Source organism: Sinocyclocheilus rhinocerous, unplaced genomic scaffold (genome assembly GCF_001515625.1).
Source record: "Sinocyclocheilus rhinocerous isolate Xijiao unplaced genomic scaffold, SAMN03320098_v1.1 scaffold3144, whole genome shotgun sequence".
Lineage (NCBI taxonomy): Eukaryota > Metazoa > Chordata > Actinopteri > Cypriniformes > Cyprinidae > Sinocyclocheilus > Sinocyclocheilus rhinocerous.
In genome coordinates, this window is record NW_015624539.1 from 305,394 (window position 1) to 318,111 (window position 12,718).

Genomic DNA, 12,718 nt, shown 5'->3' on the forward strand with positions numbered 1-12,718 from the left:
TATATATACACACACACACACGTGTATGTATATATATATATATATAATATAAATTATTATAATCTTGTTTTGATCTGTTTTTAAATTTTGTATGGTTGAATAGTTTAGTCAAGTATTTGTAATTTTACCATCTTGTGATTGCATGCCATGGGGGGGATCAACATGACCACCACATTTTCTGAAACACGTCCAAAAAAAAACAAAAACAAAAACAAAAAACAATTATGAGATTATTTAGAATCAAACAAATGCTTGAGTTGAACAATTCCACTTCTGCTCTGCCATATTAACTCCACCACATGCGGGTGCAGTTCATAAAACAACCTGCCTTCAAGCTGAGAAATACTTCCATCATATATGGGCAATTTATCTGCCAAAAGAGATGACATGCTTCAGACACTGTCACACCCTGACGCGTTACCCATAGCGTCAGCTCCTGACACAGCATTGAAGTTCCCACCAAAGGGAGCAACTACTGTGTGCTGTTAAAATGTAAGTTACTCAACATTAACCTCTTGTTGAACAGTTCTTCAAAAGCCATTGGCAGTATGTGAGGGAATTTTTAAAGAAGAATGATGTGTAAATTTATACTGATCTAGCTAATAATGGATTGCATCAGGTTTTATTTTTATATATTTGAAGCTGATTGATTAATGCTCCCGTACACAGGTGACACAGTACAGATATCTCAACATTCTTTATAGGCCTACAATGACGCATTATAAACTCTCTGATCACCAACACGATACTTCAATATAACAAATCAACAGAACAAATCACTGCACCATATACAGACTGTTTACATGGATGTACAGCCCCATTCCACATAACATCTACTCATGTTAAATGTATTTGACCCAGTCTGAATTTTGTATGCCTTATATTGCATTTTGGATAGAGGCAAATGACGTTATGTCACTTGAATAATCTGATAAAGGATAAAAAAAAGTTTATAAGGTGTGAGAGGGGAGGCATAGATAAATGAGTAAACAGTGTTTCAAGTATGTGTGTATCACAGAGAAAGGGGTACCAGTGTGACCTTTCCCAACCAGAGATGAGTGGCCATTTCTAATATGCATTCTGTAGTTCCAAACACACATTCCTCAGAAGAAGAGGAGTGGTCAGAAAAACACAGACACCTTTTGAAACACAGTTTATAACAGTACACCTGTCACGTGTCCTTTGCACCCAATGCTAATCTCTTCAATACTGTGGGTTGTTATCTAATGGCATGACCCCTGACTGACTGTTATGGTGTGTGAGGACCGTGGCATGTGGTGACATTAGTTCATGGAGTATCTGGAATGCATTGTACAGCTGTCACTGCTCATGGAGTTTTATGATTCATACCAATCCATCAAGCACTAATTTACAATGGGTATGATTACATAAATATTCTCTCTCTCTTAATGATCCAATGCAATACATACACAATTTAACTGTTTTAGGAACCAGTATTTAATGTGAATGTGAAACCATTTGGCCCGTGTGTTTAAAGGAGAGACCAACAAATTCAAATCATGAACCTTCTTAAAATTAACATGCTTTGAATTTGCATATGCAACAACAACAACAACCATTGTCAGTCCTGTTCATTAAACAAAAAACAAAACAAATAAAACAAAAAACAAAACAAAAAAAAACAAAAAAATTTTTTGTGGGCAAACATTTTGTAAGGTGTCTGTGTCTGGAGCAGGGGCGTAAATTGCGGGGGCGATGGGGGCTACTGTTAAATGAAATTTACTCCCTTGGTCTGGAGATAAACATTCTGGTCTGTGAAGAGTAGCCAGTCATTTAGCAACAAACAAACCACAAGACTGAGCTCCTTAACTTAGAAAAGAAGACAAATAGCTCTTCTACATTAATTGCCAGTTATAAGCAACAACAACATATACAACAGCCACCCTATTATCTTAACAACATTAAATATTAATATAATATAATATACTATAATATAATATAATATAATATACTATAATATAATATAATATAATATAATATAATATAATATTTTCTCTCTCCACAGTTAAATATCTGCTTTAGGTTCTGGTTTACTCAGCAGTCCTTTATTAATTTAGTAATGATAATATTATTGCCTATTTTTGGTTGACAATTTTCTTTTGTGCTTTTTTCTTGCATCTATTTATTTTTATCATAAGGACTTTTACATTACATTTTACAGTACATTGACTCTCACAGTACATTGAGCCAGTGACATTTTCTATAACCCTAAACGTAACCCTCACACAAATCTTTCTGCCTTCAAATTTTAATTAAAACACTCTGAATGTTTATTAAGCAGTTTTCCATGGGGACCATTTTCTGTTTCCGACAATGCAGACAAAACCTGACCACACACATACTGTGTAAAATCACAATCAAACACTAACAAATAATAAGTTTGTTGGCTATTTATTTGTTTTTTAAATGTATTATTTTATTTTATTGAAATATAATATAATATAATATAATATAATATTTTCTCTCTCCACAGTTAAATATCTGCTTTAGGTTCTGGTTTACTCAGCAGTCCTTTATTAATTTAGTAATGATAATATTATTGCCTATTTTTGGTTGACAATTTTCTTTTGTGCTTTTTTCTTGTGATTTATTTATAAATCTCTTTGCATTAAATGTAAATACACTAGCTGAATACACAACACAGGATGATGCAACGACATCTTGTGGCTGTATAAGGTATTGCAGATCATGATAGAATTTTATAAATGTGCACTTCACTAAATTAATGCCTGACAAACTTTTAATCTAACATCAGACGTGCAATTTTGTCAGCAACGAGATATATTAAAATTTCTAAAAGAAATTGGTATACCTCCATGTGGATCAAATATCTTCAAATATCTTCATTTTAATAAGCTCCACATTTTTATGACTTTACTTTTTTGTGTTTTTAAATTAAAAAAATAAACAAATAAATAAAACAAATAAATTCAAGTTAAATAATTCTGATATATGTATGTCTTATTCCAGTGAAAGTAATAAAAATAATTTCACTCTACATAAGAAGAAATGGGCAGGATTCAAGCCAAATTCAATTCATTTTCTTCAGGAGACTATAGGACTACTGCACCAGTTTGGAGAACATTGTTAATAAAAAAGCAAAGAAGACTTGTAATATTTTTCACGAATATACAGTTTTTGATAAATGAATGGTTTGTACACTCTGGCATGTTTTTATCTACATTTTTGTAAACTGTTGTATATTTTGTTCTGGTCAATAAAAAAGACACTCAGTCGTCATTTACGGATACCGAATGTATGAGAAGTGCCGTAAGATGAATCAAACCTGTCGCAAAAAGTTATGACTTCTCTTATAAAACGGCATTTTTTTCGGTGTAAACTCTAAAAATAGTTCAATACAAAAGTATTGTTTAGTGTACAACATGTTGAAGATTAGCCAATAGGCTGTCGATTAATTAAATGATAAGCTGTTTCCTCTAAAAAGCTGTTTATTCAGCGTAGTGAAGCCTCTCCTCCACTGACATCCATTAAAAAAAAAAAGCGGTCTCTGGTCTCCTTTCCCACGTAGGCTACTCTCAAAACGGAAGCGTACGCTTTTTTGGCTAAAGGTTGCAGGCTTGCCTTCTAGTGGCTTTGCTTATTATTTTTGAGGGGGCCTCATCATACTTGTCATGTGACACAAGCAACCACTGTAACTTGCAGGCTTATTGGTTTTATTAAATTTTTCCTTTTTTATTTCAAATATTTCCAAACGTGTTAACTATATCGTGAAATATCTCGTTTCTCAAATATTCTCAAAAGTAAATGCATTTTGCACCATTATATATCATGTTAGTTTATCTATATCGGGCGATGGGCAAAGTAGCCTATAATATTAGTGTAATCTAGGCTATTAACTACGCATAAAACCCGTCTTACATTACATTACACTTACATTTAGTCATTTAGCAGACGCTTTTATCCAAAGCGACTTACAAATGAGGATAGAAGCAATCAAAACTAACAAAAGAGCAACAATATATAAGTGCAAATGACAAGTCTCGGTTGACCTAATGCAGTACACCTAGCAAGGTTTTTTTTTTTTAAAGATATATATTCTATATATATATTCTTATACATCTTGTTACTTAAGTACCAGATATAGGTGTCATGTTATAAAATATTAATACGAGTGACTTTATTTAACTTGAATTTAATAAAAACAGTTACTAATTATAACACTTTCATTGTACAGAAAGAGAGCAAAGAACATTTACATTATCAAAGAACATTATCATTGACTTATTCAGTCTAGCCAGAGTTCAAGCACTATTAAAAAACGCCCATTATAATCACTGAATCAGTTTACACTGTGAAATTAATATCTTACTTACATCGTACGCACATCTGCACTTGTTGTTTCTGATGAGAAAATTTGCCAGAGAGCAGAATTCAGTCAACGAGCGCGCGCACTAAACAAAATGGCGTTTCAGCGATGACTCATCTGAAAGCTTCTGATTGGCTATTGCATCCATTAGCTCAACAGAATCGTGTGTGATTGGATATAATGCGCAATGTGGCTGTGGCTCAGCACCAGCAAAAGCACAAAAGCAGATTTGTATTTAGCAGCTGGTGATGTGCGGCACTGAACGTTCTAATCACACCGGTGTGATCGCATCAAATATATTTAATATTCGGCTATTTTTTGTCTTTTGGAAGCGGCATTCACAATCCACTTGGCTCAAAAATCTGAGGGGGCATGTGCCCATAGCATGTCCTGTTCTGGATAGAACTCAAGGAGCGGAAGGCCTGCGATCGGATGCCGATGTTGCTTTGTTTCTTCTTGATAGGTGAGTAACACCGTGTCCGCGCCACAACAGCTAAAGTCTGTCTAGTACACTGGACGCAACAAAGTGACCGTTGAAAATCATTTGAAATTTGTGTCAATACGTCATGAATAGAACGCAGCAGCAGTTTTCTGTCGGGGATTTGTCGTGTCGTGCCACGCCGCATCCAGTGTAGACCATAGATATGTATATATATCTATGGTGTCGACAGAATCACTGATTATAATGAGTTCCATAGTATTTTGTCGCGCTGCGCCACTCGCGTCCGGTATAGACACGGTGTAACATTGGTTCCCTTTCAAGGGAACTTCGAACTGCGTCCTCTAGGGGTCGCTATGGGGAACGCCTCGTCGTGACCCGTGTCTGAAGCATACATTGAAAAAACACCAACAACACGTTGGCCGGTGACAGCCCATGATGTCACTACCGGTGCGACTATAGTATAAATAGGCGCCGGGAGAACATGTCATTCTCTTCTTCGTCTTCACTGACCGTTTTGTTTGAAGCGTGCATTTCCGTGGTAAGAGCGATCTATATTCCTGTCGTTATGGCGAGCACTAGCAAAGCGTTTAGAGGGTGTGTGCATCCGCGTCGTCGTTATTTGACACCTGATGACACACACGATCTCTGCGTTGTTTGTTTGGGCAAAGAGCAGGCACGCGATGTCCTTGAGCGGGCAATCCGCGTTCATTGCGAGCGTAATTTAATGGAAAGCTCCGCTCTCGTTTGTCTCTCTTTTCGAGGAAAGGAGGGCAGCCATCTGCTTCCCGCAGCTCAGGACCCACCGCTGCTGAGGCACGGAGGAGGATGGGCTCGTGGGGATCGCAGGTGGATCCGGCTGATGAGTTTAAACAGGGGTTTTCCCTCTTGCGCTCGTCGGCTATGGACGAGAGTAAGCTGCTGGAGGATGATGTTATTTCTTTAACATCGTTTGATCCGGGGGCCGGTGCTCTGCTGGGTTCGGCCCAGTAAGAGCAGGAGATGTCTGAGGACGGCGAAGAAGCTGAGGCTGAGCCTTCCCAATCCTCCTGCTCTGCGTATGGTGAGTTTTGAGCGATATCTTTCTTACGCATTCATCGATTCCAGCATAAGAGTTATGCCAACGTCGAGGCGATGCGCGGAAACGACTATGAGAGGATGCCCCTGTAAAAAAGACGACTGGCTAGCTATCTTTCTATGGGTGAGACGTCCTCTCTTAAAACTCCCTCCTTGCCATCTCGCTTAGATGGCAGGGCATACGCAGCAGCAGGTCAGGCTGTTGCTTCATTGCACACGATGCGGTGCTCCAGGCATATTAGGCTGACCTGCTGGAAGACCTGGATAAAGGCCTGATGAGGTAGCTGAGTTTCGCCGCACCACAGATCTCACTCTCTGTGCTACTAAGCATAGCAGCTATAGTAGGTATTGAGAGACATCTGTGGGTGAACCTGGCAGATATCGGGATGGAAGAGAGGGGCTTTCTTCTCGATGCGCCGGTTTCACCTTCCGAATATTTTTGGTTACCTCCGTTGAGACGGTGGTGATTTCAAATGTCAACATTGGCTACCAGAAATCGCTTACCCCACCTTTAATACAGATGCTGCCAATGTATTTTTTGATGAGTCACTATGCTAGCAATAATAATGTTACCTGCGTGTCGAAAAGGGTTGCCAGGTTTTTTTTTTTTTTTTTTTAACAACAAAACCCAATTGCTACCCAAAACTAGCCCAAACTAACTGCGTTTCGAGGGGGTCCCCCGGTAAAAATCGCATTCTGGGGGCTAAACTACACGTTATTGGGGTCGCTTCAACCCGCGGACATGAAAAACAACCCACGGCAACAGTGATAAAGTATCCCAATTCCACGGAAAAAACGTTGACTTGGCAACACTGTGACGGATACAACGGACAGGAGCGCTGTCGCGGCACGACCACAACAGCTTGACGTTGTCTAATTTGGCACGGTCTCCCTGCTGCACTAATGATAGTAAGGCTTTCCTCTGTGTATACATATCCTTACAAGTACAATTTTAGCTGTATTATTTGTGTCTCCCTCAAAAATCGCTCTTGAGAAATGTTATGTACATTGTCTTCCCCAACTGTTAGACGAAATTTACTCCCCTGCATGTGCCCCCTCGATATGAAAGGGCATGACGCCTCTGCCTCAGGGTCATTATGTTTCTAGATGCATACAACATCTCAGATCATATAATCCATAAAAATGCAGGATCAGATTGACATTAATTTGATCAGTTGGCAGATGTGAAATATGTTTTGACTTGTAGGTCTGTAAGACATTTTGAGTTGTTTTTGGACGCCAGATATACTTTTACTAGATAAAACACTGTTGTATTTTATGAGGTTGCATGCCAACTAAATAATTAAAGCACTAATTAAACACAGCTTGGCTGCTGGGCACCAAATCAGAGCCAGCTAGGATATTCAAATATCAGTCTGTGTGTTGAGTTTATTGGAAAATATTCATGTCTCATAGGAACAGATGTATGCGTCTGGGTTTCTCATGCAGAAACATGGCTGTTTCACTCGGATAAACGTCACAAGGAAGAAAAGATAGAAAAGATGATTACAACTTCAGTTCCATGCCAATTTTAAGTTCTTTCTGCAAGGATTGCGAAATGACAGCATAGTCTTACTAAGTTATTAAATTTTATAACTTATGCTGGACTGCAGAATAGGAGAATTTATTCACACTGTTGGAAGTCAAAATACTTAAACAAGTTGGATTAGAAACAAAAACAAAAACTGCTTCACTGTTTCATATACTTAAGCATGCATTATTGTTAATAGAGTCCTTGATGTAACATTTGGAACCGGCCTTTCAGAATGCAACTCAAAACTCAGATGTTTACAGAACAAAATGTTCAAATAACCCACTGGTCCCATGTGTCACCATAGCAACAGCATCCCTCTCAACACCTGATGTTTAGTATGTGTCTCTGGACCTCAGTACTCCCCCAAGCAGGGCCGTAGCTGGGGTTTGCGGGGCCCCAGTGCAGGTACCAGTGGGCCCTGTTTGAAATTGTTTAATTTGTATGTTCGTTCTATTTATTTATCTGTGCTATTTACACAATGTTTTTTCAAGTTTGTAGGTGTCCAGGTACATAAACCGAATAATCAAATGTAAAATAGCACTGCATAGTCTTCACTGTAAAAATTAAATATACAATCAAAACTAAAATTTATTCAGATACCTTCAACATTTCTCACATTATTACAGTTCCCTTTCAGTCAGTCACGTTCGACATTACGTCAGTCGTGACTGACAAATTGGGATCTCGCCCGAGAGCCCAATCACCTTCGAGTGTTAATTAAACAAGCCAATGACAGTTGGCGTGCGTGTTTCGCCACGCGCACCCCGCCCCGCAGCGCGGGTATAAAAGGACAGCGCGTGCAAACGCACATCAGCTTTTCGCTTCGGAGCCGAGCCTTCTAGCAAGACTGAATCTCCGCGAGTGTCTACGAGATAGCCTTTAGCGTTGGTGTCACGGCGCGTCAGCGGGGGTTGCCATCCAGTGCAGCTTCCCATTCTGCAGTCTCGCCGCGACCTCCCCTGTTTTTTCTAAAATCCTAAAAGAGCAATATCAAAAAGAGCTCCACGAGTGACAGGCGTCTTTTTAAAGATGGCTTCCCGCTCGTGCGTTTCTGGATGTGGTCGTTTCGATTGGTTCGCAGCGATCGACCCCAAGGATGCGTACTTTCATGTCTCGATTCTCCCTCGACACAGGCCGTTTCTCCGCTGTGCGTTCGAAGGGCGAGCATATCAGTACAAGGTCCTCCCCTTCGGGCTATCCCTGTCGCCTCGTGTCTTCACCAAGGTCGTGGAGGCAGCCCTTGTTCCATTAAGGGAAGCTGGCATTCGCATTCTCAACTACCTCGACGACTGGCTCATATTGGCCCAGTCCCGAGCGCCTCAGTCACCCCGTCCTGCCATCAGACCTTCAGCCCATGGTCAGATCTTGCCTTTCTTCGGACAGGAGTGTCCCTAGGGCAAGTGTCCAGGCATTTTGTTGTATCAACAGATGCCTCTGCCAGGGGCTGGGGTGCCATGTACAATGGGCATGCAGCTGCGGGGCTCTGGTCGGGGCCCCCGACTGCAGTGGCATATCAACTGCCTCGAGTTGCAAGCAGTATGGCTTGCTCTGCGCCGCTTCAAATCGCTGCTACACGACAAGCATGTACTGGTCCGTACGGACAACACTGCGACCGTTGCGTACATCAACCACCAGGGCGGTCTACGCTCCCGTCGCATGTCTCCCCCAGTGAGCCTTCTCGCACAGACACTGTGCAAGGTCAGGGAGGACGAGGAACAGGTCCTCTTGGTAGCGCCATACTGGCCAAGTCGGACTTGGTTCCCCGAACTAATGCTCCTCGCGACAGCCCCTCCTTGGCAAATTCCTCTGGGGAGGGATCTCCTTTCTCAGAGAGGGGGCACCTTCTGGCACCCACGTCCAGACTTGTGAAATCTCTACTTGTGGTCCCTGGACAGGACCATCACTTCAGCTAGAGCCCCGTCTACAAGACACGCTTACAGGCTGAAGTGGAACCTGTTCGTCGATTGGTGCTCTTCCCGCCGGGAAGACCCCCGAAGATGCCCGATCAGAGTCGTGCTTTCTTTCCTGCAAGATGGGTTGGAGCGAAGGCTGTCTCCCTCCACCCTTAAGGTGTATGTTGCCGCCATTGCCCAATTCGTCAGTCACGACTGACGTAACGTCGAACGTGACTGACTGAAAGGGAACGTCTCGGTTACGTATGTAACCCTCGTTCCCTGAAGGAGGGAACGGAGACGTTACGTCGCCACATTTGCTGTACCACCGCTGTACGGGCGGGGCGCACAGTCTCGGCTCCTCAGCGAAAAACTGATGTGCGCTTGCACGCGCTCTCCTTTTATAGAGATAGGCGGGGTGTGCATGGCGAAACACGCACGCCAACTGTCATTGGCTTGTTTAGTTAACACTCGAAGGTGATTGGATTAGTATGACAATATTTACACAATTATCAATAATTTGTTGACCAATTACCAAGCAATGCTTAATTTTGTTCAGTCTGTGGTGTAAAAAGTTCGCATTAGCAATTAAAGAAAAAACACTTAAGCAGACATGGTCAGGTCAAAGTATCTGAATAATTTTTGGTCCCACATTTTTTTAAATAAATTTTACTGGTAGTCCACTGTATGAAGATTTTTTGGGTATAATATGTCACAGTTTACTTTATTTTGCTATACTTACTTACATGAATTATAGTGTCCTGCACCCACTAGTAAAACAATATCAAAAATTATATCTGGTGTCTGAATAATTTTTGGTTTGACTGTGGATTAATTCTTGTTAAAACTACAAAGTAATTCAGTAAAGAGCAGTGAGTGATTTTCTTTCTTTCATTTTCTTGGATTAACATTACAGCAGCTAGTAAATTAGGCGCGGTTACTTTAAGAGACAATGCATCCATTATAATGATACACATCCGATTTCTTTCTCAAACTGTTTATTTTCACTTAAGACATAACCGACAGTTTTTTTGAGGATACTCTCCAAAACGGGTATTTTGACATAATTTTGTATGTATTTGTCGGTACAAGAGCAAGAAGAGGCAAATTCGGTGTTCAAGCGCTTTGAGACGTGTCTCTCTGCATGTGCAATTTTCTTTTTGCAAGATTAAACTGCGATTTGTATTTGTTCGTTCAGGTGCAGGAGGATGCGAAGGAGAGCTCGGTTCGGCGTTGCTGTCCGTGAGACGAACACGACGCGCGAGTACTCAGTTGAGTTTTTCCACGTCTTATGTTTGAATGCTTTAAACTCTTTTGAATGTTTAAATTGGCAAGGCTTAAAAATACGTGCAAATAATACGTTTTCGTGACAATGCACAGCAGTGGCCCGTCAACTGTCCTGAGCGTCTTTTTAGGCTGGCCTCAGCCAGTCGGTTGAGATCGCCGGGCCCGATGTTTTCAATACAAATATGCACAAGTCAAGCTGCAATACCAAACAGGACCACAGGGAGACGCCAAAGCTCCTGCCTTGACCTGACTGTACTACTTTATGGGTCCATTCAGAATCACTAAACCTCTGACCACCGCATAATCTAAAACACCATCAGCCAACTTCCATTATAAAACACTCATGCTTTTAAGCCAAATAAACGCTGAAGAATAGAGAATAATTTACTGACACCTGGACGTAAGTCACTATTCTCTGCATTAGTTAGCGCTGTTTTGAACTTACTGTTTGAATTTGCTTACTGGATCCTTGGACTTTCCAGTTTATCGGTTTAAAATGATGTGATCGCAAAAACTTGGTTCTTTTCATTGTTAAGGTATTGTTTTCTTTATAATGCACTGATTCAAATTAGTAAAGTCCTGCTTCCTCACTGCCCTTCACAACAAACCATGACAAATATGTATAATATGCAATGCATTATTATTTTTTATTAGTAGTAGGTAGTACTTCTACTACTACTACTACTACTACTAATAATAATAATAAAAGAAAACATTGCATATTATACATATTATACATACTTATTGTAAATTTTAATGTTCACATCACCAAAGCCTTTGTCTGTATTTGCTTGCGTGTCACCAAAGCATGTAGTTGGCGATAGTAAGCATCTGATAGTGAGCACTTTTCATATGAGAAGAAGTCAGAAGTTAGTGCTGCTCCAACATGCTCTGTGTCACGAATCCTGTCCATGGACTTCCGTTCGATCACCACCAGAGGTCACCCTTCCATTACATTGACTCTCGCACTACACAAACTGTTGCATGTCATCCCGGACTACATATCCCATCATCCATTGCACTAATTGCACACAGCTGTAACCAATCACACATTCACTATATAACACTCACTCAGATCCCTTTCAAACTGCCGAGTATTGTTTAGCATCTATGCTGTTATGCGTAGCTACTTTACGGAGCCAGTTCCCGGTCCTAGTTTGAGTTTCTAGTTCTGAGTCTAAGTCTAGTTTATCCTGTTTATTGCCTTAGTAATTTCGTGTTTTGATCCTAGCCTGTATATCTCGTTTCTGTATGATCTCTGCCTGCCCTGAAGTATATCGCCTGTCTTGGATTACCCCTCTCGTCTCGCCCTGTTCGGATACTGTTTATTCCTCACCTGGACCATCGCTTGTGTTTCGGATTACTCTTCAGTCTTGCCCTCTATATACCTGTTTGCCATTGTCCAACCCTTGCCTGTTTTTGACTATGTTTCAGAATAAAGCTTTGCACATGGATCCGCACACCTCTCGTCTTGTTTGCCCCGTAACAGAATACTCGGCCACACAAGGATCCAGCGGCTTCTCGGATGGACATTGGCCAGGTATGGATACGGCAAGAATATTGTTAGCCCTTAGACAGGGCACACGATCGCTGGAAGGCTATATTTAAGAGTATTTAGCCATTGCTCATTATTCAGATATGCCGGACTGTGTACTGTTAGACTTTTTTTGCGAGGGTATCAATGAAACTTTGAAGACACTATTAATCCAAGAAGGTCCCCGTTCTTCTCTAAGTAATTTTATGGATTGTGCTCTATTGTCTGTTGGTTCAGTGTTCACTGTGGGTATCGCGGAGGAACGCGACCCCGCACTCACTCGTGTAATGGTCCCCGCACTAGATCACGCTCACAAAATGGCGGCGACAGAGGAGCCTGATCGCAAAATGGCGGACACAACAGCGCCCCGTTATGTCACAGCTGCCAATCCTGAATCAAGTCAACTCACAGCTGATCTCAAGTCACAGTTGCTCTTCATGAGTCGAGTCAAGTCACAGTTGCTCTTCATGAGTCGAGTCAAGTCACAGTTGATCTTCATGAGTCAAGTCAAGTCACAGCTGATCTTCATGAGTCAAGTCAATTCACATTTGATCGTCATGAGTCAAGTCAAGTCACAGCTGATCTTCATGAGTCAAGTCAAGTCACA